Source organism: Amblyraja radiata, chromosome 1 (genome assembly GCF_010909765.2).
Source record: "Amblyraja radiata isolate CabotCenter1 chromosome 1, sAmbRad1.1.pri, whole genome shotgun sequence".
NCBI classification, from domain to species: domain Eukaryota; kingdom Metazoa; phylum Chordata; class Chondrichthyes; order Rajiformes; family Rajidae; genus Amblyraja; species Amblyraja radiata.
The window spans coordinates 188,349,762-188,361,335 of NC_045956.1; the positions used below are offsets into that span (position 1 = coordinate 188,349,762).

Below are 11,574 nucleotides of genomic sequence, written 5' to 3' on the forward strand. Positions count from 1 at the left end.
ATCAGGAAGGATGCGAGCATAAGAGGAGTGACATTGCCAGGCAGTGGGGGCATTCAAGTCAAAACCTCCCTGTACATGGACGATGTCGCCGTCTTCTGCTCGGATCCAAGTTCGGTCCGCAGATTGATCAGCGTCTGCGACCAGTTTGAGTCGGCCACGGGAGCGAGGGTGAACTGCAGGAAGAGCGAGGCCATGCTCTTTGGCAACTGGCCACACCGATCTTCCGTCCCTTTCACCATCAAGCCTGACTTCTTGAACGTGCTGGGGATCTGGTTCGGGGGGGCTGAGGCGAGTAACAAGAATTGGCTTGAGTGTATAGCCAAGGTGGGGAAGAAGCCGGAGCTGTGGAGGCAACGCTCCCTCTCCATAACCGGTAAAAATTTGGTCATCAGGTGTGAGGTGCTCTCGGGGCTGCTGTACTTGGCACAAGTGTGGTCTGTCCCTCCCTCCTATGCCACAGGGATCACCCGGGCCGTCTTCCAGTTCATCTGGGGGTCGAGGATGGACCGGGTGCGACGGGCCACAATGTACAAGTCGGTAGACAACGGGGGTAAAAGCATGCCCAACGTCGCCCTCACCCTGATGGCCACCTTTGTGTGTGGCTGCATCAGGCGGAGTGTAGAGCCAAGGCACGTGGGCACTAAGTGTCACTACCTGCTGAGGTTCTACCTGTCCCCGGTGTTGCGAAGGATGGGCCTGGCGCAGATGCCACGCAATGTACCAGTCAGCTGGACATTGCCGCCCCATCTGTCGTCTGTGGAAAGGTTCTTCCGGACCAACACCTTTGACCACAAGTCCATCGGGCAGTGGTCAGCACGGAATGTCCTGCAGGCACTGCAGGGAAAGGACTCGATGGGTCCGGTGGCGTGGTTCCCAGAGCAGACTGCCCAGCTTGTCTGGCAAAATGCCTCATCGCCAGAACTGACCAACAAGCACCAAGACCTGGCTTGACTGGGGATGAGGGGAGCCCTCCCAGTTAGATCCTTCCTGCACCGCCGGAACCTCACTACCAGCGCACGCTGCCCTCGTGACGGCTGCTATGGAGAGGAGACGGTTGCCCACCTCTTTGCAGAGTGTGGATTTGCAAAAAGAGTCTGGAGAAGTATGCAAGGGTCCCTTGAACGATTTATCCCGAACAGCTCCGTCACAGAGGACTCTGTGATTTACGGACTGTTCCCAGGGACACATTCAGAGGCTGACATCGAGTGCTGCTGGAGGGTCATCAACTCGGTGAAAGACGCTGTTTGGTCTGCCCGAGCGTTGCTAACCACCCAGCAGAGCGAGATGTCCGTCAGGGAATGTTGCCGACTGGCCCACTGCAGACTGCAGGAGTACGTGCTAAGGGACTCGCTGAAGCTTGGTGCAGCCAACGCCAAGGCTCGGTGGGGGAGGGCCACAGTCTAGGGTCCTTCCGCTGCTGGACATGGGGGGCACGGTATGGTGGAGACGCCCCTCAAATTAAATTAAGGGAAGGTATCCCACGCCAGGGGGCCACATGAGTGGCATGGGTGGGGGACATTTTTGTGGAATTTAAAAACTTATAAACGAAAATGTCGGATGAATTTTTTGTTCGAATGGTTCATGAATTGTGTATATTTATCAATTGAATAGTCTATTTTGAAAAAAAAAAAAAAAAAGTTTTCCCAGGACGAGGCTATCCCATTGCACTTCGGGTGTGCTGACGCCTGTGATGTCCCCAAATGCGGGATACTCGACTGCAAAATTTGTGGCAGTGGGGGACTGCGTTCGCGCTCTCCCGATTTAAAAATGAAAAATAGAGTTAATGCACACAAACCCCATATATGATCGAGGATTACTGGTGTTGCCGTCAAAGAATATAGAGGAGCTCCTCTATAATCTTTGGTTCCCATAGAGTTGCTGCCTTACAGTGCCGCACACTCCGATTCCATTCGGGCGAACTGCAGCTGTGCAAGAAGCAAAGATCCATAACATTGTTGAATGTAGATCACATGATCCTGTCTAACGCCATCGCCAACCGGGTCAAGTCTGCTCTTGGACAGGTGATCCACCCGGACCAAACCCGTGCTGTACCTGGCAGGAAAATCTCAGACAGCCTAGCGCTGCTGAGAGATACCATCGCCTACGTGCAGGACAGATGGGTGGATGCCTGCCTAATCAGCTTGGACCAGGAGAAGGCCTTTGACAGGATATTGCACACGTACATGAGGGACGTTCTCTCCAAAATGGGGAGGGAATCCGAAATTGGATCAAACTGTTCTACACCAATATCCGTAGTGCAGTCTAAATCAATCGGTGGGAATCAGACAGTTTCCCTGTAAGGTCTGGTGTCAGGCAGGGTTGCCCTCTCTCTCCTGTCTTGTTTGTCTGCTGTATTGAACCTTTTGCCGAGTCCATCAGGAAGGATGCGAGCATAATAGGAGTGACATTGCCAGGAAGTGGGGGCATTCAAGTCAAAACCTCTCTGTACATGGACGATGTCACCGTCTTCTGCTCGGATCCAAGGTCGGTCCGCAGACTGATTAGTATCTGCAACCAGTTTGAGTCGGCCACGGGAGCCAGGGTGAACCGCAGGAAGAGCGAAGCCATGCTCTTTGGCAACTGGCCCGATCGATCTTCCGTCCCCTTCACCATCAAGCCTGACTTCTTGAAGGTGCTGGGGATCCGGTTCGGGGGGGCTGAGGCGTGTAACAAGAATTGGCTGGAGCGGATAGCCAAGGTGGGGAAGAAGCTGGAGCTGTGGAGGCAATGCTTCCTCTCCATAATTGGAAGAAATTTGGTCCACAGGTGTGTGGTGTTCTCGGGGCTGCTGTACTTGGCGCAAGTGTGGCCAGTTTCTCCGTCCTACGCCACAGGGATCACCCAGACCGTCTTCCAGTTCATCTGGGGGTCGAGGATAGACCGGGCGCGACGGGCCACAATGTACAAGTCAGCAGACAACGGGGTAAATGCGTGCTCAACATCGCCCTCACCCTGATGGCCACCTTCGTGTGTGGCTGCATCAGGCGGAGTGTAGAGCCAAGGCACTTGGGCACCAAGTGTCACTACCTGCTGAGGTTCTACCTGTCCCCGGTGTTGCGAAGGATGGGCCTGGCGCAGATGCCACGCAATGTTCCAGTCAGCTGAACACTGCCGCACCATCTGTCGTTTGTGGAAAGGTTCTTCCGGACCAACACCTTTGACCACATGTCCATTGGGGAGTGGTCAGCAGGGAAGGTCCTGCAGGGACTACAGCGAAAGGACTCGATGGATCCGGTGTCGTGGTTCCCGGAGCAGAATGTCTGGCAAAATGCCTCATCGCCAGAACTCACCAACGCGGGACGGCTGCTGTGGAGAGGAGACGGTTGCCCACCTCTTCGCAGAGTGTGGTTTTGCAAAAAGAGTCTGGAGAAGTCTGCAAGGGTCCCTGGCATGCTTTATCCCAAACAGCTACGTCACAAAGGACTCTGTCTGCCCGAGCGCTGTTCAGCACCCAGCAGAGCGAGATGTCCGTCAGGGAAGAGACCTTGATCACCAAGAAGGTTCTCTCAGGACGAGTAAAAGAGACTATCTGTTCTTATTAGAACAGTTCTGGCGGTCCATTGGGGACAAGGGCCGTGGATTGCGGAGCGGATTCAGTGACAATGGCAGCAGCAACGAGCGTGAGTACAGGGTATCCGCAATACCCTGAGAATCAGCATTAAGGACCTCAGCAAGGGGGTTCCCTTCTCACGAGACCTGTTCGTGAAGAAGGTCTTGCTAGAGGCCTGCAAATTTGAGGCCAACGACATCTACTGCCTCCAGAACCTGTATCCTGTATCCGACGGGATGGCAAAAGTTGATGGAAGACTTCCGGGAGAAGGGGAATGAAGCTCTGCTGTCGCTGTTGAAAGTACAGCTGCTCTTCACCATCCCCAACCAGAAGGAAAGGATGATCACGGTGCACATGTTCAACCCACATGTGCCCGTAGTGGATGTCCTCACCTTCCTTGCTCGCTACGTCGAAGGAGCAGGGAACTGCATGGACGTGAAGGACCTGCATGGGATTTGGACGAGCAAGCGGCAAGTGAAGGTAAAGCTGAGGGTGGACAAAGACGGAGCATTCCTCCACCCTCCCTCGGTTTTCGCGATTGGAGGAAACCGAGGATACATGAGCTAGTGGGGCAACCTAGGCTGTGCAGAAAATGCACCAAGCCTGGGGATGTGATGGCCCAATGCACTGCAGTTGTCTGCAAGACAGAGGGCCATGAGACAAAGGACTGTCAGGCCAGCAAGAACTGCAACCTGTGCGGGGAGGCAGGCCACCTTTACAGGCCTTGCCCTAAAAGAGCCTACACCTATGCACATGCGACAACAGGGGCTGCTGCCAGCACCCCCAGGGTGGGCGAGACACTCCCCACCACTGCCAAGACCCCAGCAGAAAGGGGGAACAGGGATGAGGACAGCCCGACCACCTCGAGCCCCCAAGCGCCAGAAGGAGTCCCCCAGCACCTTGCCCAGGAGGGAGAGTTGATGGAGGAGGGGGAACAGCAGGAGAAATGGATGATGGTGATGTATAAAAAACACCAGAGGGTTCAACCCAAAGAGCAGAGGCCGGAAGGGGCTGGTAAGTCCAAAAATAACCCCAAAAAAAGATCTCTCTCCCTGACAGAAGGCAGCAACCTCTCCTCGTCGGAGGATGAGGTGACTGTGAAGTCCCAACGAGGGAGGCAAAGGAAGAAAATGGGAGGAAAAGAGAAAGGCCACGCCGAGCATCCCCCAGGAGATCGAGAGCAGAGCAGTGGCTGAGGGGCTCCAGGCCCTGGAGACCGGGATCATCGCAGCGGCCGATAGGGCCCAGCTCCGGGCGATCAGGAACATTGCAGGGGCCGAGGGGGGCCAGCTCCGGGATACTGGGAGCATTGCAGCGGCAGATGGGCCCCAGCTCCGGGCGACCGGGAGCAGTGAATCTGTCACCGTAACCCAGCCACAAGAGACGGAGGAAGCGGCGCACCCTGAAGCGGGTGGAACGAGCAGACCCCCCCAACAACATTTTGGGTTACGCCTCAGGGAACCCACCCTGTTGAGGATGCCGGGTACCTGAGCCCAGGAAAGGTGAGGCAATTCACCGAAGCGGTGGGCATGAGGAGACACGAGCATGTGACAAGGGAGCTCAAACTGGCATCTTTAAACGTGCGCAGTGTGAAGAGCACTGCGCGATGTGTTAATACCTTACAGTACCTGGCCAAGGTCAAGGAGATGTGACTTTTCTCCAGGAGTGCGGGCTGCCACACCTCCTCTGCTATCGGAGGTGGTCGCGATGGTGGCCCCACGGACTGTCGGTGTGGTCGGGGGGCAATGACTGTCGTGCTTCCGGCCTGGGGATCTTGCTGCGGGGAGGGAACTTCACCATCACTGAGTTCAGGGAGGTAGTTGGGGGGCGTATCCTCGTGGAGGATGTTATGTACCGTGGTTCTCCGCTCCGGCTGATTAATATGTATGCCTCGCCCGTGCAGAGCGAGCGGCTGGCCGTTCTCCAGCAGCTCCCAGTGCTGTTGGCCACGTCCCAGTAGCTCGTTCTGGCCGGTGACTTCAACTGCATCATTGATGCGGCTGGACGATCCAGCAGTGCAGACAACAGACTGACAGCACGTCCAAGTTCCTGTTGGAAATGGTAAAAGACGCAAAGCTGCACGACGCCTTCAGCGACCCTGCAGGCGGGTCCCAGCCGCGGTTCACCTGGTCGAGATCGGACGGTTTAGCCCGATCCCGGATAGACTTCGTCTTCACGACGAAGGCCGTCACGGTGAGACACACTGACCTCACGCCAGAGTTCTTCCCTGACCACTGCCTCCTTCAGGCTTCCTGTCATCTACAGGAGGACAGGAAGGCAGGCAGAGGGACGTGGAAGTTAAATGTGAAGCTGTTGACCCCAGAGAACATTGAGGAGCTAAAGAGGGACTACGCACGTTGGAGAACGGTGAAGCCCCTCTTTGACTCCCCGACACTCTGGTGGAAGCAACCAAGGAGAACATTAAGAGGTTCTTCATAGTTAAAGGGGTTCAGAGAGCAAGACAGAGTCAGAGGGAATTGTGCCAACTCCAGACAGATTTGCAACAATTGCTCCTTCTGCAGTCGAGAGGGGTGGATGTGAGGGAGGAACTTAGGTGAGGGAGGCAAGCTCGGCTCTTTACCTCTGAATCCTCCAAGATCATCTTCCGATCCAGGGTCCGCCATGTGGAGCAGGATGAGACGTGCTCACATTTCTTCTTCCATAAGGTTCACAGGGGGAACTCTGTGATGAACAGCCTTCGGGAGGAGGACGGCTCAGTAGCATCCTCGCAGACGGACATGCTGAGGATCTGCAAATCCTTTTACACGGATTTGTATGACAAAAAGGCCACAGACAGCACCGCCTCCCAGAACTTCCTGTCCTCTATCACGGAGGTCTTGGAGGACAGCAAGCGGGAGAGTCTGGACCAACCACTGACCCTAGAGGAGCTGACTGGCTCCATCCGTTCCTTTGACTTGAGTAAAACTGCCGGAAGCGATGACTTACCGGCCGAGTTGTATTCGGCTCTGTGGGACATGGTGGGCCCGGACCTGCTGGAAGTGTACAATGACATGCTTCTAGCCGGCAGCATGTCAGACTCCATGAGGAAGGGCAGCATCACCCTAATCTACAAGCAGAAGGGGGAGATGAAGGATATAAAGAATTGGAGAACCATAACAGTGTTGAATGTACATTACAAGATCCTGTCCAACCGGGTCAAGTCTGCTCTGGGACAGGTGATCCACCCTGTGCTGTACCTGGCAGGAAAATCTCAGACAGCCTAGCGCTGCTGAGAGATACCATCGCCTACATGCAGGACAGATGGGTGGATGCCAGCCTAGTCAGCTTGGACCAGGAGAAGGCCTTCGACAGGATATCATACACGTACATGAGGGACATGCTCTCCAAAATGTGTTTTGGGGAGGGAATCCGAAATTGGATCAAACTGCTCTACACGAATATCCGTAGTGCAGTTCAAATCAATGGGTGGGAATCACCGACTGTTTCCATGTAAGGTCTGGAGTCAGGCAGGGTTGCCCTCTCTCTCCTGTCTTGTTTGTCTGCTGTATTGAACCTTTTGCCAGGGACACATTCAGAGACGGACATCGAGTGCTGCTGGAGGGTCATCAACGGTGAAAGAAGCCCTTTGGACTGCCCAAGCGTTGTTCCCCACCCAGCAGAGCGAGATGTCCGTCAGGGAATGTTGCCGACTGGCCCGCTGCAGACTGCAGGAGTACGTGCTGAGGGACGCATTGAAGCTCGGTGCTGCCAACGCCAAGGCTTGGTGGGGGAGGACCACAGTCTTGGGTCCTTCCGCTGCTGGACATGGGGGGCATGATATGGAGGAGACGTTCCTCAAAATAAGGGAAGGGATCCCACGCCAGGGGGCCACATGAGTGGCAAGGGTGGGGGATAAATTTGTGAAATTTAAGCAATGTATGTAGACTGTATTGAATAATTTGTACAGCCTCCGAAAATGTCGGATGAATTTTTTTTGCCCAGTTTATGTATTGTATATATTTATTACCTGAATAAAGTCTATTTTGAAATTTTTAAAAAGGCAGACTGCAGGGGTACGTGCTGAGGGACGCACTGAAGCTCGGTGCAGCCAACACCAAGGCAGGGTGGTGGAGGACCACAGTCTAGGTTCCTTCCGCAATTGGTCAATGGGGGGCAGGGTGTGGTGGAGATTGCACGGTTCATGCTTCAAAAGATCCATCATTGTACCTGTACCAAAGAATGCGTCTCCAGCTTGTTTGAAATGCTTTGAGAGGCTGGTCATGAACCACATCTGCACCTTCCTCCCTCGCAACATGGACCCACTACAGTTCGTATACTGTTCGAACAGATCCACGGATGATGCAGTCTCCCAGGTCCTGCACACCGCTCTCTCTCACCTTGACAGCCAGAATGGGGGGGGGGGGCTACGTGAGGATGCTGTTCATTGACTTTAGTTCAGCCTTCACCACGATAGTCCCCACCAGACTTGCTGAGAAGCTGCTGGAATTGGGGCTTAACACCTCCCTGTGTGCCTGGGCCCTGGACTTTCTCACAGCCAGGCCCCAGGTAGTCAAGATGGGAGGAAATACATCGAAGACCCTAACTCTGAACTCAGGATACCCCCAGGGTTGCATCCTCAGCCCCCTATTGTACTCCCTGTACACACATGACTGTGTGGCCAGGTTCAGCTCCAATACTATAATCAAGTTTGCTGATGACACTGTGGTGGTGGGCCTAATCTCAGACAACGATGAGAAGGCCTACCGGGAAGAGATGGCTGATCTGGCACTCTGGTGTCAGGACAACAGCCTCCTCTTGAATGTCAAAAAAACTAAAGAGCTGATCGTGGACTTTAGGAAGGCATAATATCCGAGGGCGTATACGTCACTGGAGATAAATGGGGCTACTGTGGACAGGGTGAGCTGCTTTAAGTACCTGGGAGTCCACATCACAGAGGATCTGGCATGGACATCACACGCTGCCGCACTAGTGAGTAAGGCAAGGTAGCGCCTTTACCACCTAGGCAGCTGAGGAAATTCAGAGTTTCTCCGAGGATCCTTCATTGCTTCTACTCAGCGGCTGTGGAAAGCATCTTATCCAGCAACATCACAATCTGGTTTGGGAATTGCTCTGTCCAGCACAAGAAAGCTCTGTAGAGAGTAGTGCTCTCAACCGAACGCACTATGGGAACAACACTCATCCCTCTGCAGGAACTATACATCAGAAGCTGCAGATCCAGAGCCAGCAACATTATGGGAGACCCACCCCAGCAACTGACTTTTCCAGCTGCTACGGTCAGGCAATAACCGCCGCTGTCATGCTGTGAAAACAGAGAGGATGAGACGGAGTTTCTTTCCACAGGCCATTAGGACTGTAAACTCTTATCTCACCAGGGACTAATTTACTGTTGTGTTGTGTATTTTTAAAATTGCTGGGGTTTTTTCTAATATGTAAATACTGATTCTGTTCTGTTGTTTTTTGCACAATCCACAGGCATTGCCACTTTCATTTCACTGCACATCTCGTATGTGTATGTGACAAATAAACCCGACGACTTGATGTATTGTATATATTTATCACCTGAATAAAGTCTATTTTGAAAACAATTTTAAAGGCGGTTCTCCCAGGACGCCTGCGATTTGTGGTAGTGGTAGTGGGGGACTACTTTCACGCACTATCCTGATTTAAAAATAAAAAATAGAGTTAATGCGCACAAACACCATATATATTGGAGGATCACTGGTGTTGCCGTAGAATTGCTGCCTTACAGCGCCGCACACTTGGATTCCATTCCGACGAACTGCAGATGTGTAAGAAAGAACGGCAGATGTTGCTTTAAACTGCAGATAGGCACTAAAAGCTGGAGTAACTCAGTGGTACAGGCAGCATCAGTATCTTTGGCAGCATCTCTGGAGGAAAGGAATGGGTGATGTATTGGGTCGAGATCCTTCTTCAGACTGAGAAGGGCCTATCCCACGGGCGACATTTTCGGTAACAGCCTGGAAAGAGGTCACGTCATGGTCGGGCGTGATGCGTGGACGCATATAGTGACGCGCGGTGTCTCTATATGTTCAAAACATATGTTCAAAATCCAGGGGCAACATTTGGGTGTCTCATGTCTTGCGCCCTGTCACACACTGACGCATGTTGTCCTGTGGGTGATGCCTGGTTAGAGTTGGGGTTTGGGTTAGGGACCACAGATGGGCTGAAAAATATTCTTCCTTTAATGCATGGATTTTAAACGAATATATTAAAATTAATACAATAAACTCAATTGTGCAAATGAAAACGATGTCGGAGTCGTTCAGTTTTATTTATAGATGTATTGGTACGCTTCCAGATCCAATCACTGTCTCCATAACTTTTCACAGGGATGGATTCAGTGAGTGTAGACTGAACTCCCCTCCACCCACCCCCATCCCTCCTCAACTCCACCCCTACCATTCTCTCCTACCCTCTCCCCCATTCTTCCTCCCTTTTCCCCGCTCCACTCTTCCCCTTCTCCACTCCCCCCATCACCTCCCCCTCTCTTCCCATTCTCCAACCCCCTGTTTTAGTAACATTGACTATGGGATAAATGCAGACTTTTATGAGGACTGTTGAGGACGTCGCTGCGCAGATCAGACCAACAACAGTATTTTCCGTCCTCGACGCAAAAAGCTCATTTTGGCAGATACCGCTAGGTGACGAGTCATTTTACTTCGGAGTCATGTGAGTGACTATGTGAAGAAGGCCATCCAGGCGCACGCGCATCATCTCGTCTGACGCATTGCGCTGCGACCGCGGTAGGAGGACGGGCCTCCAAGTGGTGAGTGAAAGAAAACTTGAACGTAAATATTTTACTTACATTTCAGGCTGCTTTTCTCCGTGGAGACTGCGTGCAGAGACACAGGCAAGTCTTATGTATGGAGAAAGGTGGGAGGAAGAATGGTAAGCGCACCGCAGTAAGCACTCAATAAGACAAAGTGTCTGAGAGTAGCGGGCGCCCGACTAAAAAGTCAATTGTAAAGAAATAACTATTTTACATGGGGGAAAAAGTCCCGTTGAAACTCCCACAGGGAGCAAGGCCATAAAGAAATAATAGGCCTGGAAGACTCGGAGGAGTCTGAACTATAGAATTTATAAACTGGAATTCCTCATGGGTAAAACAAACTCCAGAAGGAGTATAAAAAAGGCTGGCTTAAAGAGCAACCGCATGGAACACCCAGAAGAGGTTCTGGGAAACGGCCCAGATTTGAGCCAGCGACCGAAATGCCTGATGATAAAGATGAATATATGGGCTGACCTGACACGGAGGCAGCACCAGAAATGTCTGAAAGACAATACAGGCGTTGGTCCACAGAAGACCTAGAATATGGAGCAGCACCCAAAAGGGGGCTGCCAATATACAGCTCAATGGAAGAGCCAAGTACCCCAAAGAGGGACAAAAAAGCGTAGGCTAATGAGAGAGCCATCGCATGAAATACCTGATGATGAATATCCAGGTGAAACCCATTATGAATGAGGTCACATCAACGTCACATCAGGAGGTTATGGGAATGATGTGTAATGCACAATTTGAAATAAACTGTATTCGCAAAAATGCGATAAGACCTAACATACATCCTAAGTTTGCAGGGCTCTGTAAACCATCTAATATATAATTGCCATAACGAAGGCAATATTCATACCAAAGGGTGGCTGGAACTGGTGAAGGAACAAGTCGCTCGTACCCGCATACACGATATTGGCGTACGACCCCAGGATGTGGAGGACATGGTTATTCCCACAAGGGGCAAGGCACAAAAAGTGACACCAGCAAATCCTGAGGTAGGTGGTTCCGGCTTCTGAGAAAACCATATCAGATGTGTCCTATTCACATATTGGGGGAAAATTACAATTCTTCCCAATAGAAGGGCAACAAATAACATCTGATGCCCATATACTGTGCAGTATAATGGGGTTTAGAATTGAATTCTACCAAAAAATGAAAATTCCCCTACTCAACATATTCCAAGACGAATACATGTTCTCTAAATAAGAGATTAGAATTATTCAAGTAGAACTTGACATATTGAGTAAGAAAGGGGTAATTGAGAAAACAA

At 52.0% G+C, this 11,574-nt stretch overlaps 1 non-coding gene across 1 annotated transcript; it reads left to right on the forward strand.

Moving 5' to 3' along the window:
• The first annotated feature begins 1,592 nt into the window (after positions 1-1,592).
• LOC116983768 lies at positions 1,593-1,761 on the forward strand. The gene has a single exon (XR_004414809.1). It is a non-coding gene; the product is annotated as a U1 spliceosomal RNA (small nuclear RNA).
• Positions 1,762-11,574: the final 9,813 nt, after the last annotated feature.